Genomic DNA, 18,548 nt, shown 5'->3' with positions numbered 1-18,548 from the left:
GAGAGAGAGAGAGAGAGAGAGAGAGAGAGAGAGAGAGAGAGAGAGAGAGAGAGAGAGAATACAGAACGTTCATTTTTGGGCCACAAGCTGATTTACAATCAGATCCAAATGGCAGCCTTTAACCATTTGTGTCCTAGAGTGTCCCTCAGTGTAAACACAGATATCCTCAAGTGCTTTCTTTCCATGGTCTAGGTGGATCCTTAAGTGAGAGGGTCTACGGGTGAACTCTGTAACTCGATTTGAGATTTTGGTGGTAAGGTGGGCAGGTTACTTCAGCAGGGCCATCGGGTAGTGGGCGCCACCAACGTGAGTTGGTAAATAATTTGAAAACACTCAGTGGTTATCAAGTGCTGGATTTAATAATGGGAATCCTGCAGAAAGAAGATCCCAGAAGCACGGCAGGCTGGGGGCTGGCAGCGTCCTCTGGCTATTGGCTGTAGGATGAGGTGGCTATGGTCAAGGCTGCGGGAATCTGTATGAGGCTTTGTTCAGGCTCGGTGTAGCCATGGAGACAGATGTCCCCCCTTCTCAGGGAGCCAGTCCAACTGCAGTGCAAATGTGTAGACCACACACATCCCATTGCCTCCTCCTACAGCTTCTGACTTGGGCAGAAGGCAACAGGTTGGGAGACCCTGGGGAACACAGGGCCTGGACTGAAGTGCTGTGGGTTCAGGTTGCTTCTGCCTCTCTGTGAACTTGGGTATGTCCTTAGCCTTTGAGATCCTCAGTTCCTTCATCTGCAAAGTGATGCTAAAAGCAATTTCCTCTGCAGGACTGTGGTGCCGGAGCTCCGTGAACTTTCAAGGCTTCTTGAATGTGGCCCAACTCACTATTTTCTTAAGAGCGACCTAACAGCCCATTGGAAACAAGAATACAAAACCTGTTAGAAGCCAGGGAACCAACAAGGTTCCTGACATCCTTAGGTTCACAGGGCGCTTCTCTGGTTTCTTGTTGAATATTTAATGACAGACCATAGAATTGGACACCCCAAAACTCTGCTCTTGAGTGACAGCCACAGCTGGGAGATGCATGAACCCAGCAGGACCTGCTGCAGTCTTAGGCTGATCAAACTCAGCTAGGCTGGATGGCTGTTGGATCTGTGAAGCAGGCTGACAATCGTGCTGCTGTGGGAACCCACCCATATTGCGGACAGGTTCACTCAAGGCTGGATCAGAACCCAACACTGATCAGAGATGTAGATAGATACCAGGCAGTCGTGTGTGTGTGTGTGTGTGTGTGTGTGTGTGTGCACACGCGCGCGCGCGCGCACCCGTGCACATGCGTGTGAAGAAAGATGGGCAGTGGTGGCCCTGCCGTGCACCAGTGGAACATTTGATGGTAAGCTCTGTTCAAGTCCACAAAGCTAGAAAGCAGGACCTAAAGGGTGTGCTAGCAGCCAGCAGGAGGCTCAGCAGGGCTTCAGTCAACTGTGAACTTGGTGAAGAAGGGGAGTAAAGATCCCTACGGAGTTTTAGATCTTTGTTGTTGCAACTGTGGTTGCTAATGTTACAGTGACTTTGTATCACAGGAAACATTTGTATCATTTCCCAACACCAGAATGGGACTTTGGGCAACATCAATAGAAACATTATGAAAAGCAAGAGGAAGGTGAAGGTTTCTCTCTCTCCCATAGTGGGGGCCCACTTAAGCATTTGGGGTCAATCTTGTTTGGCCTGGGTGAAGAGGAACGAGGATGAATTGGTGAGGAAGAAGAACTAGGCAGCTCATGGGAAGTGTAGTTGTTCTAGTCATCCACTAATGGCTTATAATTCTAAGAGTGAAGAAAGCTAGGGAAACACACTCCACTCTCTGGTGTGCACACCTTTCTAAGGAGTCTCACCAGACACCTGACTCTCGAGTGTGGGGCATGTAGTTAACACAGAGACTATGGAGACAAGAGTTTTAAGCCAAGGAAAGGAAGGACAGAGGTGAGTGGCTGGGGGCATCTGTGTCAAGTGCCCAGAATCACCATGCAGGAGAGATGATGAGAGGACACTGTGTGGCTGTGGCCTCAGCTCAATCCAGGTATTCATGCTGAGGAAGAAGGTATCTGGAGGTTGACCCTGAAGGGAGCTGGTGAGGTCCTGTCTGAGGACTTAGCTAGAAATAGACAGCAAGGACCCTGGGCAGATTCCTCAGGGAAATAGAGAACCCCTCAAGAAGACTGTGGGACACCACAAGGGACATGGCTTGGGGTTGTCCTAGTGGGGAGGGATGTGGGGTCTTCTCACACACCCTGTGGGACATGTACCTGGCCTCTGCTGGGCCCTAGCTGCCTCTTGCTGTGATAGGGAAAAGCAAGCCAGGGGTCAGAGCATCAGGCAGCAAGGAGCCTGTGGCATTGTGCAGAGTGACTGGGGAGTGCCAAGCTTGTGGGTGGCTATGGTAGAGGTGATTTTCAATGGGGTGTTTCCTGTGTGGTGCATGCTGGATGACTGTGTGTGTGTGTGTGTGTGTGTTGCACGCATAAGCATGAAGATGTATGTTGATACTGGGTACTGTTCTCTCTCTCTCTCTCTCTCTCTCTCTCTCTCTCTCTCTCTCTCTCCCTTCCTTGTCTGAATCAGTGTCTCTCAGTGACTTGGACCTTACCACTTGGGCTAGGTTGGCTGGCCAGTGAGCCCCAGGAACCCTGTCTGATTCTGGGTTCTGGGGTTACAGACACAGGCTGCCATGTCCCCTCAACTCCTGGGTGACCATTTGACAGGCATCACTGAGCTCACAGAAGCTACAAGAATCTTCAAGGCTCTTTGTGCACACTTACCTTTGAGATACCAATCTGTGACCTTATCACTTGGCAGATGCCGAGGGGAGCTGGCAGATATGTGGACATGAAGCAAGAATCACTTGCTTAGGCTGCCTCCTCTGTCCCCAAATCACCTATTCCAGCCTCTCTTGGTCATCCAAACAGCTTTTTGTCACAGTGTCATTTGCAGGCTCGGGGGAGCCCTATACTGACAAGCAATGATCTCTAGAGGAGAATGGCCTGGTGGCACTGATGTGACCTGGTAAACCAAGAGAAGCACTCTCAGCTTTGCTTCAAGCTTTAATCACGGGGAGCTTGCAGGCTGGCCACCACACCTGGCCTGCAGCAGGCAGGTAGACTTCCCATCTGTAGGGTCAGGTTGTGAGAGATCTTGAGTGCTCAGGCTGACATTTGCAGTCAGTCCTGGGAAAACTCTGAATAAGACTTTAAGTGACTTATTATTTGGGTCACTCTATAGATCTAGTGTGACAATAGGGCTCTCATGGCACGTGGCATTTTATTTTATTTTATTTATTTATTTATTTATTTTTGGTTTTTCGAGACAGGGTTTCTCTGTGTAGCCCTGGCTGTCCTGGAACTCACTTTGTAGACCAGGCTGGCCTCGAACTCAGAAATCCGCCTGCCTCTGCCTCCCGAGTGCTGGGATTAAAGGCGTGCGCCACCACGCCCGGCAGGCACGTGGCATTTTAAACATAAAGTGCTGGATGAGATTGTGTTCATGAATGTGGACCCCGAAGCCTTCGGGGTGCAGCACGTGCAGAAGGATAAGTGGGTGTCAGATGATAGTCTCCAGTGGCTGCTCCCTCTGGTCTCAGGGAGGAGGCTGTTTGTCTCGTTTTGTATTTGAAAGGCTCTCTAAAACTCATTGGAAATGCCCAGGCATGAAGTGTGGCTGAGACCACTGTGTCCTGGGGTCCGAGAGGGTGTATTCACAAGCCAGATCCTATCCTCCCATGGGACAGAGGTGGACTGGCAGTGTGAGGTATCAAGTCACTTGTCCACCTCCTGGGGAACACTGCACAGTGTTTGCAGATGCCAGTGCTAGAAATCAGAATTCGGCTTAGTGTCCTTCAATACGTAGGGCAGCTCAGACCATGAATACCCTGGCAGGTGTCAGCAGCTGGGAACTCCCTGAGTCCTGGCCACCCATGTCCTGTAGGGAGCCCAGGACCCCACCTCTGTTTCCTAGGGGGCCAGTAGGCTGAGCTGGGGTTATGTATGTTCTGCCCTGTACTGCTTGGAACGGTGCCAGACACGGAGCCGCATCTCCAGTTAATTTTCTGCTCTCCACTAGGCTGCGATGGTTCAGTAATAAACTGTTTTTTATGGCCTTTCTTTACATCAATTTCTGTTGTAACATTTCACCCCACTTCTGCGGTCTTAGCAGTGACAACGAGCGAGCGGCCTTTGTGCTTCCCTGTCCTACCCACCGAGCACTGTTTTCTGAGTCACTCCTACGCTGCTGGGTGTTCATAGTAGTTGATTTTTGTTTCCGTTCAGCCGATGACACGACGATTATCTCCTTGAAAGGTTTTCTTTGTTGAACCATTTCTTCAGGAGACTGCCCCAGCTTGCTGCTTTTCTTGTCTCTCTTCTTCCCTTTATTCTTCACTCCTTTCTATCCTTAATTAATTTTGGGGGGGGGGATGTGAACTGGAGGTGATGGCCTATCACAAGGGCTTGTAATCTCAGCCCTTGAGAGACTGAGGCAGGAGGATAGTGATTTCAAGACCAGCTTGGGTTACATAGCAAGACCTGACTTAGACAGACAAACAGACAAAATCATTTTTTCAAAAATCATTTGCCCATGGCTTAAAATTGAGAGTCAAAGTGGTGCAGAGCCCAAAGTTCCCCTCTTGTCAGCACAGCTGCTAAGACTTCTCACCAGCCTTCTGGTAAATGGGGCTGCGCTGCCCACTCTTCTGACTTGTGGGAGTAGATGTGGGGCAGAGCAGTCCTGTGTGGGAAGAACAAAAAAAGGGCTTTCTGAGGAGGGAAGTGTGAGTCACCAAGGCTGGGAGGAGAAAGGTGAAGGAGGGAGAGCAGGAAGTGCAAAGGCCCTGGGGTGGGAGTGGATCCCATTGGCAGAGAGGAAGAGCTCTGAGCAGATGTGGGCTGTAACAGTTCCAAGCTTTGGAAGGGGCCTCGTGCAGCCCTGTGGGGGCTGCAATGACGGGTTGGGCTTCAATCTATATATGTGGGCTTTCATTTTGGAGGTGACGGGCTGGGATATGTATGACCAGTGAGCACACTGGCCAAAGAGTGCAGTGTTGGATAGAGTCGGAAACAGGAAGCTTGCCAGAGTGTGCTGTAGGGCAGAAACATGGGTGGCTCAGGCCTGGGAGGTGGGGAAGGTGGATGGAACTGGATGGATTTTGTGCCCATTGCTGAGAGAAGAAAGACTGAGGTGGGAGCAGGCTTCTTGGTGAAACTTGGTTAGGTCTAGTGAGAGGGAGTGAGTTTGAATTCAGACCTGATGGTTAATGTGTGAAATCTCAGAAGCAATGCCAGCTAGCCAGGCAGATGGCAGAATAAGTCCCAGAGATCAGGGATATGACCCAGACTAGAGATTCTGGATCAGGATGATGAGTGAGGCAGTTACAGGCTTGCTCATCTCCCATGAGCCTCTTCAGCTCTGGGCATTCCAGTTTTTACTTAACAGTTTAAAAAAGTAACGACAACCTGTCATGAGCTTGAAGTGACGGCATGGCTGCTTGCATTTGGATTCTAGAGGTCCCTTTCCTTGTCTCGGAGGCTTCTTGTGATCTGAAGTGAGAAGGACCATCTGGGTCTGATAGGCACAAATACAGGCTCACCCGACACCTTCGCAGACTCCAGCCAGCTTTGCCGAGACACGGATGGATGTGCGCCCTGTAGAGGACCGCTGGCTCCTCTCTTCTGCATCTCCAGGATCGTGTGCTATCTTCCTCACCCTTTGAGGGGCCCCGTGGGTCTCTCAGCTACAGCCTCAGGAGGTCATGTGTGGAAGACAGAGGTCAACCTCAGGCGTCAGTCCTCAGGCGCTCTTCAGCTTGTTCTTAGTTTTATTTATTCTCTGGAAATGACATACGTGTAAATAATATATCTTAATCATGTCCACCCCTCATTTCCCCTTCTGATTCCTTCTAGGAACCCCCCCCCCCCCGTGACCCTTCCCACCTATCACATCTCCCTCTCAACTGCATATCTTCCTTTGATAATTATCATTTTTTAATTTATTGAGTCCAGTTAGTTCTGGCCACATGCACATGGGCATGGGGTCTTTTTCTGGGATCTGGGGAGCCAACCAGTGGCCACACTCCTAAAGAAAAGTGACCCCCAACCCACCCAGCATCTATTCATCATGAGCAGCGTCACGTCATGCCTTGTTTTCTGTTTTGTTTTGAGGCAGGATCTTGTAGTGCAGCAATTCTCATGCTGCATAGCAGATATTTATATTATGATTCATAACAGTAGCGAAATTACAGTTAGGAAGCAGCAACAGAATAATTAAATGGTTGGGGGTCACCAGAGCATGAGGAACCATATTGGAGGGCTGTAGCTTTAGGAAGTTTGAGAAACACTGCTCTAGTGCCTAGGCTGGCCAACCGGTGAGCCCCAGGGGTCTCCTGTTTCCACCTCGCTGGTACAGGGACTATGGATATCCATCACTGTGCCCGGTTGCGTTTTTATGTGCATTGGAGACAGAAACAGGAGAGACCTCTGAGTCCCCAAGTCTACATGTCGAGCCCTTTCCCCAAAGAGCCAGCATCCTAGCCCCCAGGGCATGCGTCCCACCCAGTGATCTCACCGTCCACTGAGTAGCAGTTGCAACCTTCTACACTGAGTGGCTTTCTGTCAGACAGTTTTGTGTACATTCAGGAAGTGGCTCTGCTGTTGTGTCACCCTGTATGCAGACAGTGTGCATCTAGCATATACCTAGAGTGCCTCGACTTGCTATCCAGGAGTTCGGCATTCCCTGCTGTGTCAGATCCCAGACGGAGACCTCAAGCTTGGGATGCCTGCACTGGGGAAAATCAATAGGTGAGGGGAAGGCATAGTGTTTGTGTCTCAGCATGGCGCAGATGTGGAACCACGGAGGCCAGGCTCAATACCATTCTCCAGGCACCTGAATTCCTCCTGTTGCCTGCAGGGGACTGCAGACCAGAGTCAGGCAGCCTACCTAGTTACAAGTGGCTGGCACAAACCCAAAGAAGAGCCTGTATTGATTTGAGTGAGGGAAAGGAAGTGCGGGTCCACAGATCCGATTCTTATCTGATGGCAGCAGAGTCCAGGCTCCATTTCCACTCTTTCTGATTGCTTCTCTTCTTTTCTCTGCCTTCAGAGCCCTGTGTCAGTTGTGGGTTTTATCCCAAGGCAGTGCTCTCTGTGTGGTTCCTCAGCAGCCCCAAGTCTGCCTGCATGTCTGGCTTGGGACGAAGTGCATGGGTTATCCACTGCCCTCCGCAGCCTCAGCTTCAGTGGTCGGAATGCTGTGTTGGTGAGGCTAGGAGACTGAGATGAGGTACCCCACCTTCTCTCACTGGCCTCTCCATGCCTCTGTGTGGCTGAGCATCCTGGACAGCCCTTCTTCAAGGTTATATGAGACTCCCTGTTATCTGTGATGCTCCATCTGGATCCAACTACAGCCTGCTCTGCATCCACAGCTGAGAGAAGCTCTCTGACGAGGTCATCTGTGAATGGGTGAACAACTTGCTGCAGGAGACGAAACAGGATAAAGAGGACCACGTGCCCAGTTAGTCTCATTTGGATGACAGGATGGTCGCTGAGACTTCCAGGCGGTCTCTAAGGGGTTCTAAGCTGTTACTAAAACACTCACACGATCGCATCTGTTCTGTTCTCTTTTGACTTTGCAGCTAGGGATGGCACCCAGGGCCTTGTGCACACTAGGCAAGTGCCCTACCAGCTGAGTCGCCAGGGTCCTGTTTTTGATCCCAAGCTCTCTCACACCCACCCTCACTTCTGCTCACTGCTGATCTTTGTGTGATGTTATTATCTGTTTTGTTCTGTTTCTTAGGCTAGTAAACCGAGGCACGGAGAATACAGGGAATAGCTCGAGGGCCCATGTCCTATAAGAGGCAGTGAAGGTTCCCACACAAGGGCTTTTGCCTCTTTATCTCCCAGAGGTGCTCTCTGCAGCTCCCTGAGGGTGAACATCTGTCCATCAAGGGATAAACTTTGTTACATGGGACATTAGAGAAGAATGATGCCTGAGCGTGTGTGTGTGTGTGTGTGTGTGTGTGCGCGTGTGCACGCACATACATTGTGTGGGTGTACATGTTTATTTATGTGAGGACAGAGGACAGCCTCATATCCACCTTGTTTTTTTTTTTTTTTTTTTGAGACAGCTTCTCACTGGCCTGGAACTTGTCACACATAGGTTTAGCCTGGCTGTCTCAGGAATTACAAGTGTGTGCCACCAGGTCCAGCTTTTTACGTGAAGGCTGTGGATCAACTCCGGACCTCAGGCTTGCTGTCCAACCAATGGAGATTCTCCCCAGCACCCCTCTCCTACCCTCTGGCTATCTGGATGCTGGTGGTCACTGCAATCTCTGTGACCTCCCTAAGGCCAAGGCTCTACTTCCATGCCCCCTTTACCAGCCACAGGAAGCCTCAGCACCTCCGGGGGAAACGGCTCCTGCTTTAGTTAGATTGAAGAGTGTGGAGATTAACCACAGGACCTATTAATCCCTTCTAGACAGTGTGGTCCGCTCTGAGCCCAATGCCGACTCTTCCTTGTTCAAAAGAGATTAGCAGGTGCTGGAGAGGCGCCAGCTACACGCCAGCACCTACCCAAGGCTTCCTGCATGCTGGTAATAGATGCTCAAAGGAGCGTTAGAAATGGAACACTTGGCTTTCTCTGGAAGTTAAAAGCTTGGTCTCCAGAGGAGGGCTGCTGGGGTTTAGTTCTCTCAGTGGACAATGAGGACTGCGTATTTCTAACATGACTCTCATCATTACTATGGGCTGTTTAGAAGCCACAAATGAAAGGAGGCTCTGATGAAAGGCTCCACTCTGAAGACAGAGCTGCATGCCAGCATCTGAATGTCACCTGCAGGACTGGGATGAAAATCACGAAACAGCCAATGCTAAGAGTGCAAGAAAGTTCTAGGTGCCTCTCATGGAATGCCTCTATCTTCACAGCCCAATGAGGAAGAGACATTCTCATACCCATAGTACAGATAGGGAAACTGAGGCAACCAGTGCTGTACTTTGCCCAAAGCCCCATAGTCGGTAAGTAAGGGTAAGGATAGACTTTGAATCCAGGTCATGTGGCTTCCAAACATGTCAGGGCATGCTGAAGGATGTGGAACAGATGTGTGGATGGCTCAACCAGGGCTCTGTTCTGGTAGGATGAAGATAGAGAGGACAGGGCTGTGGAGGAACTCTGGGTCTCCATCTCCTATGCTGGTACTACAAGCACAAGCAGAGGTGAGGTATCTGTTGGCTTTGAGAAGCCACGAAGTCAAGACAGTATCAGTTTCTCTTGGCTACAGGGTCCTTTTGTTTCTCAGCTTTTCCTGGTCTCTTCCATCCACACAGCAGCCTCTAACCACATGGGGCCGTTAGATTGAAACATAAGTGGATAGAAATCAAATCAAATTCTAATTAAGCACCAAATCAGCTTTGCAACTCAGTTCCTCATTGTCACTAGACAGATGTCACCTGGGCCAGCGACCACTGTGCCTGGCAGCACAGATCTCCATCTGGTTAGCGTGTCCCCTCTGGTGCCCTGTGCCCAATTTTCCCTGCCTTGTCTGTCTGAAATGTCCCCACAGGCTCATGTTTGAACCCTCTGTCCCCACTTTGAAGACTGTGGCACTTTAGGAGGCGGGACCTGGCAGGCTGCGGACGGATGTCGCGGAGGGCCTTTGAAGGTTACTCTCACCTCAGGTTCCAGTTCCTCTCTGCTTCTTGGCTCACCAGGGTTTGAAAAGCTCCCCGCACACTACCCCCTCCACCACAGACCGAGCTGCCCTTGTCACTATGGTGGACACACGGACACACCACAGGAAGGTAAACCTTCCTCCCCTGAGTTGTTTCCGTTGGGTGTTTTGGTCATAGTGACTTGATAGTAACCAATAGAGATGGCATTATGGGTTCAAATTACAGTTGTTCCTAGGACCCAAGGGAATTGGGTACAGGACTCCTCATAGGTGCCAAATCTGAGGATGCCCTAGTCCCTCAAGTAAAATGATGGAGTATTTGCATAAAACCTACACACCCCCCTGTATACTGTAAATCATCTCTAGATTACCTAGAACATGTAATGAAATGCAAATGCTATGGAAATAGTTGTTACACACTACTGTTTAGGAAACGGTGACAAGAAAAATAGTCCATGCATGTTTAGCACGGGAGCAGCCTTCCCTGAGATAGTGTTGACCCGAGGTTTACCAAATCTATAGATTATGAGTCCATCTCCTTCCTCCCTACCCAGCTGAATGTCCCCAAAGACCATGTGGTCATGTGTGCTTCCCCACCTCTGCTGACGTGGGGCTCGGTCACACATTTGGTTGACTGTGACAATGTGAGTGGATAAGGCATCCATCATATCAAGGTGTGGTGAGGCTTGCCCTAGGTCACAAGGTTAACACATCAGTTAGGGATTGTTCCTGGCCTGGTCCCAAACATGTTCAGATTCCTACTCTGGTTAACACTGGACCTCTCAGGGTAGGGCTGCACCTATCCGGAGCAAACTCAGGCAGGAGTGGGAGCCGGGATGTCTTTGAAGACTCCTGACTAATTTCATCTACAGTGGTGCATTCAGTCATAAACATTTGCCAAGACCCAGTCCCTGCCCACCTGGTACTGTAAGTCTGTGGAGATAGCTCTGGCTGGGAAGATAGCAGAGATATAGCAGGACCCCAGTTCTGTCAGACCTAACGCACTGCGGAGTTTGACTCTGCTGAGACTAGCCAGCTGGGAGCCAGAACAGTGTGCTTGTCTGATTAGTTTCTTTAAAAAGGCCCAGTTGTTGACTTGTGATCTCCTCTGTGGGTCATGCATGAGGCTAGGGAATGGCAAAGGTCTTCCTTTCATAGCAGGGAACCCTCTTCCAAGCTCGTTATCTGCCCAGTGACTGCTTTGGCATTTCTTTGCTTGACCACTGGTCACATTTTACTCCCGTGGCAGTCACTGGGGCCATCAAGATGACAGGAGTGTCACACCCAACTGTCAGCCCTTCCTGTCCCGACATGCTGTTGTCTGACTTCAGGCCTTGCTACTCCCAATTATAAAAGGACAGCAGGGGCTGGGTCACCGCTCTTTCCTAGGGTTGGAGGTAAGGAAATGCACTCTTGCTCTTCATTCGTTAATTGCTGTGACATCTGCCAGGGCAGAGAGAGAGCTAGGGAGGGAGGGCTCCGGCTTGTGATACAGTGAAGAGATGGCCAACCCTCTAGGCAAGTACAGGGATACAAGGCCCGGGGACCTCTGGGGATGGTGTGGAAGTGAGCCACGCTTGGAGGAAGGGCAAGATGGGTGAGCAGGGAACACTTGAGCAGTAAGATTGGCTTGTGGCTGCATTTGCTGTCAGTGTTCTGGAGGGGGTCTCCTGGCTTCTCCCTATGCCCATTTCTGCTCAGAGGGAATAGCTCTGATCTCTTTGGGTATTTGTGTTTAGGGGTGAGGAGGGGGGCACTAGCATTGCTTAACATCTAACTCAGGCTGTGTGTTGGCCCAGGGCTTCCTTCCCTTCCTTCTTGCCCCTTCTCCCGATGTGGTTTAGGTGTGTCTCCATGGTAGGCCCAGGGAACGTCCATTCTTCCACAGGCTCTGTCTTCCTCTCGCTCCACCTAGTCCTGTGGTCTCAGGCAGATCAGATTCCAGATTTGCTGACAGACCCCTGGGATGGCACTTTCTCTCCTCTGCTGCCACAGCCTGAGCCTCCAAGTGGTGCTCAGAATGCCCTGCTTACAGTGCTCCAGTGCTCCAGTTTCCCAGCACCCACTGTGTGCCAGGTCCTCCTGCAGTGGGTGAAGCAATGGGGTGTTTGGCACATGGAGAAATACTTGTCTGGACATGGATGAGCTTGACGGGAACCTCATCTCGCTCTCCTCATCTCCCCGTTCTTGTCTCTGTACAACCTGAACAGCTGTGCTTGGCTGCTGCAGGTCCCGCTTAATCGGTATGTCAGTTAATGTTAGCCATGTGCGAGGCACGGGTGTGCTGTCTTTACTCAGGCTTTATGGCGAGGAACCGAGTCTCCGCTGCTTTGGAGCCTTTTAATAGGTGACGAGTCAACAAGAGGTAGAATCACTTTACACCAGGCTGCCATAGTCACTCTCCCCAGCCATCTGCAGTCCATGCAGGCTCTTAGCTAATTTCCAAGTATCTACCTCTGAGGTTTTGGGGGAATGCTTTTATTCAGGGGTTTGCACCTGTAGCATCCTGGATTGTTTTTGGTTTTGTTATTGTTTACTCTCAGTGCCTTGTTGCTAGGGAGCTGTTGAGGCTCCAGGTACACTCCTGCTTAGCTAACAGCATTGGCCAGGGGGCGAGTCCATTCAAGTCCACCCACTCCACCCCTGACTGCCTCGTACCTTCTCACGGTGGTCTCCATGCAGGTGGCAGCCCCTCCCCTTCCAGGATCTCTGCCAGCCCTGGAGCCTGGTGACAGGGGGTCACAACAAGTTCCACAGCTGGGACAGTTTATGATGTCATCTCAGGACCACCAGTTCACTGACGAGCAGAACTTCATCTTAGAAAGAATGTGGGTGCACAGGTGAGAGCTCTGAATTCAAATTTTGCTGCTGGCCTTTTCTACTCCACGGTTCAGACAGACGGTGTAAGTTCTCAGACTCATTTGTATGTTGCCTGTAAGAACAGGTAAATCCACCCATGTGGCCAGTACAGGGCAGGCTGAGCTGAGCCGGAGACAGCATTATTCCAAAATGTAGAATGTGCCTTTCAGGCCATGTGGATTTTGTAGTCCTGTGTCATTCTCGGGTTATCTGGAAGGACACTGCGGGCCACAGTAGCACAAACAGTGCTTGGGAGAGCATGCAACAGTGTTTGGGCCTCTGCACAAAGCTGCACCCTAGAAGGCCACTCCATGTTGGCTTCACTCTGTGGACTGAGTCTCCACTACTTAGAGAGGCAATGGGGCTGGCTCAGTCACCTCTGGAGTGGGCGTCGAATCCCTGACTTCGGGGTAGGGTGCATGCCGCTTTGGCCCCTGCATCCTGGCTTGCAGCTTGTATTCTGTTTGTGCCCTCAGGGCTGGCGTTGTTCTTTTCGTGACAGAGGTTTTTGCTATAAGTTCAGAGAACAGGCTCTGCATTTATTCTGCAGGTGACAGATGTCTGGGACACTTGGGTTCGTTTGCCACTACTACCTCATCTGTTCTGAGTGTGTTTGCGTGTGTCTCCAGGGTCTGTAGGGACACGGCCTGCTCCAGGGCGCACACTCGTGAGTACAGCTTAGTCAGGGGACCTCCTGAGGGAGTGCCTGCTGATGCTGCTTCCAGCAGTGGCTTAATGCTCCATGCTCACACCCCCAATGTTCCACCCCGGGCATGTTCTGCTTCGAACGACCCCGCATCGCGGCACGCTGACCTCTAACCTCTAAAGGCACCCTGCTCCCATTGTTGTTAACTACCAGCATGCAGACGCCCTTGGTCAATTATGCCAGAAGGCCGTGGGACCTTGAAGGAGGGCAGCATTTTGTCCTCCTAGGCCTTTCCGTGGGTTCTGTTGATGTCCCAGTTTCTAACGAGAGGGAAAAAAGCCGTTTCATATTCTCAGTCATCAAAACTGTACTTGCTTCAATTTGCTACAAGATAGTGGGGACTTTCCTTGAAGGTCAGCACTCAATTTCGCTCTCTTGGTTCTGTCTATGCATGCTGAATAATCATGTCTGAGGGTGGAGACCAACTCCAGTACCCTTGGGCTTGCACACTGCACAGGGATGACTGAGCATGGGCATCACGGTACAGCTACAGAGATCTGGCGTGAGGAGAGAGGACCCTCTACGGACTCTGATTCTGCACCTCAGGTGGGCTTCAATTTCCCCTTTGGCCACATGTGTTCAGTGTGCTGAGGACAGGTGCTGAGCAGGGCAGTGTGCATGCGTAGGTACACAGCCGTTCACCACAGAAGTGTACAGCCTCTCCAGAAAGACAGATTACAGCACAGTAGGTATGCATTTCCTAAAGAAAGGGCAGTCCCAGGACACGATACATAATAAAGACAGTCCCTCCTCCTTTGGCTTAGCCCCACTCCCACAGTGGAATCATGGATGAGTTTTGAACTTCCCCCTCTTCTGGCAACAACCAATCCCAGGGGATCCCAAGTGTGTGGGCATGGGTCATTCTTTTTCTCCTAATATCCACGTAGTAATCTTTCTATCGCTATGCCTCTGTTTATTCAGGTTGTAGACGTCTTCTCACCCAAGTACGATGCCACCCACTCGTAGAAAGTCCTTTTTTGTTCCCATAGCACAGAAGGGCTACTTCTTGCTCCAAATTCTCAGGGTTCTGTCTCAGGCCCTTTGAAGCTCAATCAGGGTGAGTTTATGCTGCTGTGACTGAAGCCCTGCAACATGGAGGCTCGGAGAGCAGAGCAGCTTTCTCTGCAAGCAGACCTGGTTGATGGGCAGCTGTGCTCCTGCCAATCACTCTGAGACCCAGGCTTCCTCTGAGCCATTCCCTGGCATCCTCTTGAGGGCACACCATCATCTGCAAAGATAAAGCTGGACCATGGGGAGAGCATGGAAGATTTACACTGTCCACTCTCCAGCCATTGGCCAGGGGTACTGCCCGGGAGGCCAGGTGTCTCCAGTACCATGAAGGAATGGAGAGTGGCTGTTGGGACAACAGACAGGCCTCAGCACATGGGTGGACACCTTAGCCTGACAGTTGGGGTTCATGTGCTTGTATTCTCGGTGGTGTCAGTCAGCTTCCTGTAACAAAACACCTGAGGCCATTGAGGCCATTAAGAAAAGGGCTGTTTTGTTTGTGTTGTGGAGATTCAGTTGTTTTGGACCATTTGCCCCTTCCTAAGGGCAGTGCCTTGTGGGAACATATGGCTCAACAAAATCAACCACAAGCTAGGAGCAAGGAGGAAAAGGGAGAGAGCAGGTCCTAGGAACCCCTTTAAGGGGACATCCTAGTCACCTAAGGACCCTTCTCTAGCACCCTCTCCTAGAGGTTAGTATGTACTCAGAGGGCAGAGGGCTCTGGACATACGGTCCCGCTGCTTAGGTGGGTGTCCAGGGACATGCCCCGTGTGCTGATGCTGTGGCCTGCCCTTAGCCATCACTCTCAATATCCTTTCCATCCCCAGAGAAGGCTCTTTCTGCCTCAGGGCCTTTGCATGCACAACACAGCCTCCCCACTCACCTCCATAAAATCGCTCCCACAAAGGGACCTTCTCTGACCTTCTGCCCCAGATGGTCTGGGTGTCCCCTTTGCTGCAGGCAGGCATTTCTCCTTCCTATGTTAGCACTGCTGCGTGACTTTAAAAATAATATATTGCTTCAGATCAGCCCCTACTCTGCAGGGTTTTGTGTGCTTAGCATGAAGCAGAACGCCAAGCGGTTGACCTTGTACTTGTGAAATGTTTAATTAGGGTCATCACAGGCCCATAGCCGAGGTCACGGGAACTCAGAAAGGCTGAGTAACTGGCCTAAGATCACACAGCATTCGAATCTGGACACTGAGATCTCAGCCTGTTTGCCTTCTGAGTGCTGGCTTGCAGAACTTCCTGCAACCAGATCACGGCATGCTTTGTGCTTCCGAGGGTATTAATAGGGTATGTTCAAGGGGAGGTGGGAGGGTAGAGGAGGGGTGTCTGACTCAGCCTGGGAGAGGGGGGCAGCTGCCTGGAGGAGGCGGTGACCTTGGAAAGTAGTTTGAAGTAGTTCTAGGGATTGTGAGGGAGCCTGAGATGAGGCCCGAGCCAGGCTGGCTGGGACACCTTCACTCTGGGGTGCAGTTTGGGATTGGCTCAGCTGACAGGACTCCTGGAGTTTCATAAGCAGAGATAGAACAGGACCCAGAACGTTCTGCTTAGAGCATTATAGGAGGCTGGTGCTGGAGGCAGTGAATCAGGACTTCTTCAAGTCTTGGTCAGCTGGCTAGTTCTAATCTAAGTTTGGCTGATGAGCCAAACACCCAAATTACAGTGACTTTGATGAGTTAGAAGCTTTTCTCCTATAAAGGTCCAGCCAGTCAGGCATCACACTCTGATGGGGGCACAGGATCCTTCTAGACAGACGTTTCATTGCTGCCAAGGTCTAAGAGGGCCAGCATCACAGCAGATTCCAGCACCCTAAAGAAAAGGTGACCTGGAGACTTGGGGCCAAAGAATGGACTCAGTTTAAATTTAAGAAGTTAGGAGATTGCTCCTCCAAGTCAAGGAGTCCACAGGAAGACACCAGGGCACTGTGTCACTGGGGCCACAGAATCCAAGCTGGGCAGTATGGCCCTTCCTGGATGGGCCACTGTTGTCTCCTCCTCCTAAAGCTGAGGTCTCATGCTGTCCATCTTTCTGCATGACACTCTCCTTTGTCTTTGGTCACCTTCTGTCCTTGAAGAATGTGAATTGTCCTCTTGGCTGCTGAGCTGGGACAGACATGCCGTGTGTCTGAGCTTTGTGTTAAAAAGGACTTTCCTCCTTTTATCCTAGTGAAGGCAGTTCCCAGGTTCTCAGCCCCCAGAGTTCTAGGTAACCAGACAACCTTGTCACATGGCCGTTTGGGTCATGCGGGAGCTGTTCATCATTTCCCTGGGGTCTCTAAGGAGAGAGAGAGTCAGCCTAGTGAGTCCCAAGGCCCCAACAAAGCTCTCCCAACAGGGCCATAGCCTCAAGGTTGATGGTGGTCACCCTTCCCGTCGGATGCAATCCAGACACTGTCTGAGGCGGCCGTGGGTGGCCAGGCTGCAGGTAGGCTTTTCATCAGAGCCCTATGGGAGCTTGGTATGACCTCTCTCCACCCCTGTCCACAGCCTAGTAGGACATTTGGTTACCCACGATGCAGGCTTCCATCCAGGGATCTCAGCAGCAGACAGGCAAGGTGTTTGGCTGCTTCTCCCAGTGCCGGGTGTTACTGAGCTGAAGGAATTCACAGAGTCTCACTACCAGGCAAGTGACAGGGTCTTGTGGGTTCTGGTAGAAATGTAGCTCTGGAGAGCCAGAAGCTTGCTTCCCAGAGGGCCATGGGTTTCTTAGGATGGGAAAGGCTTGAGGTGGTCAGTGGCTCTGGGTTGCTGCTCTTCAAGGTCAGGAGCACATTCTAGTTTGCAGTGGACCTTCTGTAGCATCATCAGAGAATTGGAGCCTTGGGAGCCTGGGTGCTCTTGTCCTGTCCCTGAGGATGACCGGTGAGCTGTCGTCAACCTCCCCTGGGGTCTTGGTTCTCCTGGAAAGCTCCTCAGGATGGGGCTAGCTTCAAGACAGGATGCTGTCCCTTCTGAGGTTTCCATAGTGATAAATCCCTTTGAGGAGCATCTGAGGTCTTTACTGACGTATTGAAGATCTGTGGGAGGTTCCATCACATAGTATAGGTTCTGTGGCATGTATGTCATCTGGCCAACTCCACCCCTGCCACCTGGGCTTTCCAAGGAGTTCCCCCCCGCCCCCCCAGGTTTCTCTGGGTAGTCTTGGTTGTCATGGAACTTCCTCTGTAGATCAGGTAGGCCTCGAACTCAGAGATCTGCCTGCCTCTGCCCCTCTAGTGCTGGGATTAAAGGCATGTGCCATCACTACCTGCTTTTTTCTCTTTCATTCTTGATGCAGAACCACTTCCTGTTTTCTGAAGCCATCCTGGTTGGTAGTGGACACTTTTGGTCCATGTGCATAGACATGTGTGCAAGTGTTTCTGTGAGGTCACATGTATGTATATACTCATGTATGAATGTGTGCACACATAGGTGCACACACTGGACCCCTCACCTCTGAATTTGCTTCTTTGTAAACCCATTGGGGGCGGGGCTAGAGTGGGCATCACAACCATATAGTTGTTTGATTATTCATCAAAGGTAGGTGGGCAGGGCTGTGCTCCATGCTCCACGATTCACACTGGAGACTGGAGAGAAGGCCAACTATCTCAAACTCCATGAGATAAGTGTCCAGTGGGGAGACAAATGATGGGCACCCACAAAGTCTTGATTTCTATCAGGTATGGGGCTGCAGTGACATACTGCCGAGAAAGGGGAATGAGGCGGGCAGTGTTATCTTGTAGTGAAAAATCAGGAAGTTCTCTTTCAGAGAATGAGCCCCAAAGGGATCTGGGCAACAGGGACAGCAGAATCAATGACTGAGTCTGGACTGTGCGGCACTTCAGGAAGCCAGAGCGTGGTGTCCAAGGCCGGGGAGGGACAGGGACAGCTGTGCTGGTTGGTTGATTTAATTTCTCTATCTTGGTACAAACTAGAGTCATCTGAGAAGAGGGGACATTAGTTTAGAAATCAGCCATCTGATTGACCTGTGGGCAAATCATGATTGCGGTGCAAGGGCACAGTCTACTGAGAGTGGTTTAGGAATGCAGACTGAGCAAGCCACAGGAAGCAGCATTCCACCATGGCCTCTACTTCAGTTCCTGCCTCGAGTTCCTGTCTTGCATTCCTGCCCTGAGGTCCTTCAATGCTGGACTCATAAGCCATAGGTGAAATAAACTCTTTCTTCTCCAAGTTGCTGTGGTCAGAATTTTTATCACAATAGAAAGCAATCTGGGGAGCCCGGCGTGGTGGCGCACGCCTTTAATCCCAGCACTCGGGAGGCAGAGGCAGGCGGATTTCTGAGTTCGAGGCCAGCCTGGTCTACAAAGTGAGTTCCAG

General features: G+C 51.0%; 1 protein-coding gene across 2 annotated transcripts in view; it reads left to right on the top strand.

Annotated features, from left to right (window-relative positions):
• Positions 1 to 18,548, top strand: part of Gsg1l (GSG1 like) — a 200,110-nt gene that overhangs the window by 19,881 nt on the left and 161,681 nt on the right. The window contains exon 1 of one of the 2 annotated variants that reach the window (XM_029479143.1): positions 13,692 to 13,765. The exons of the other annotated variant lie outside the window; for it this stretch is intronic. The gene's annotated coding sequence lies outside the window, so the exon portion shown is untranslated. Of the gene's footprint in view, positions 1 to 13,691; positions 13,766 to 18,548 lie in introns of those variants that run through there. 2 annotated transcript variants of the gene reach the window in all.

The sequence above is a fragment of the Mus caroli genome, chromosome 7 (genome assembly GCF_900094665.2).
Source record: "Mus caroli chromosome 7, CAROLI_EIJ_v1.1, whole genome shotgun sequence".
Taxonomy (NCBI): Eukaryota; Metazoa; Chordata; class Mammalia; order Rodentia; family Muridae; genus Mus; species Mus caroli.
This window is presented reverse-complemented; position numbering and strand designations above follow the sequence as displayed.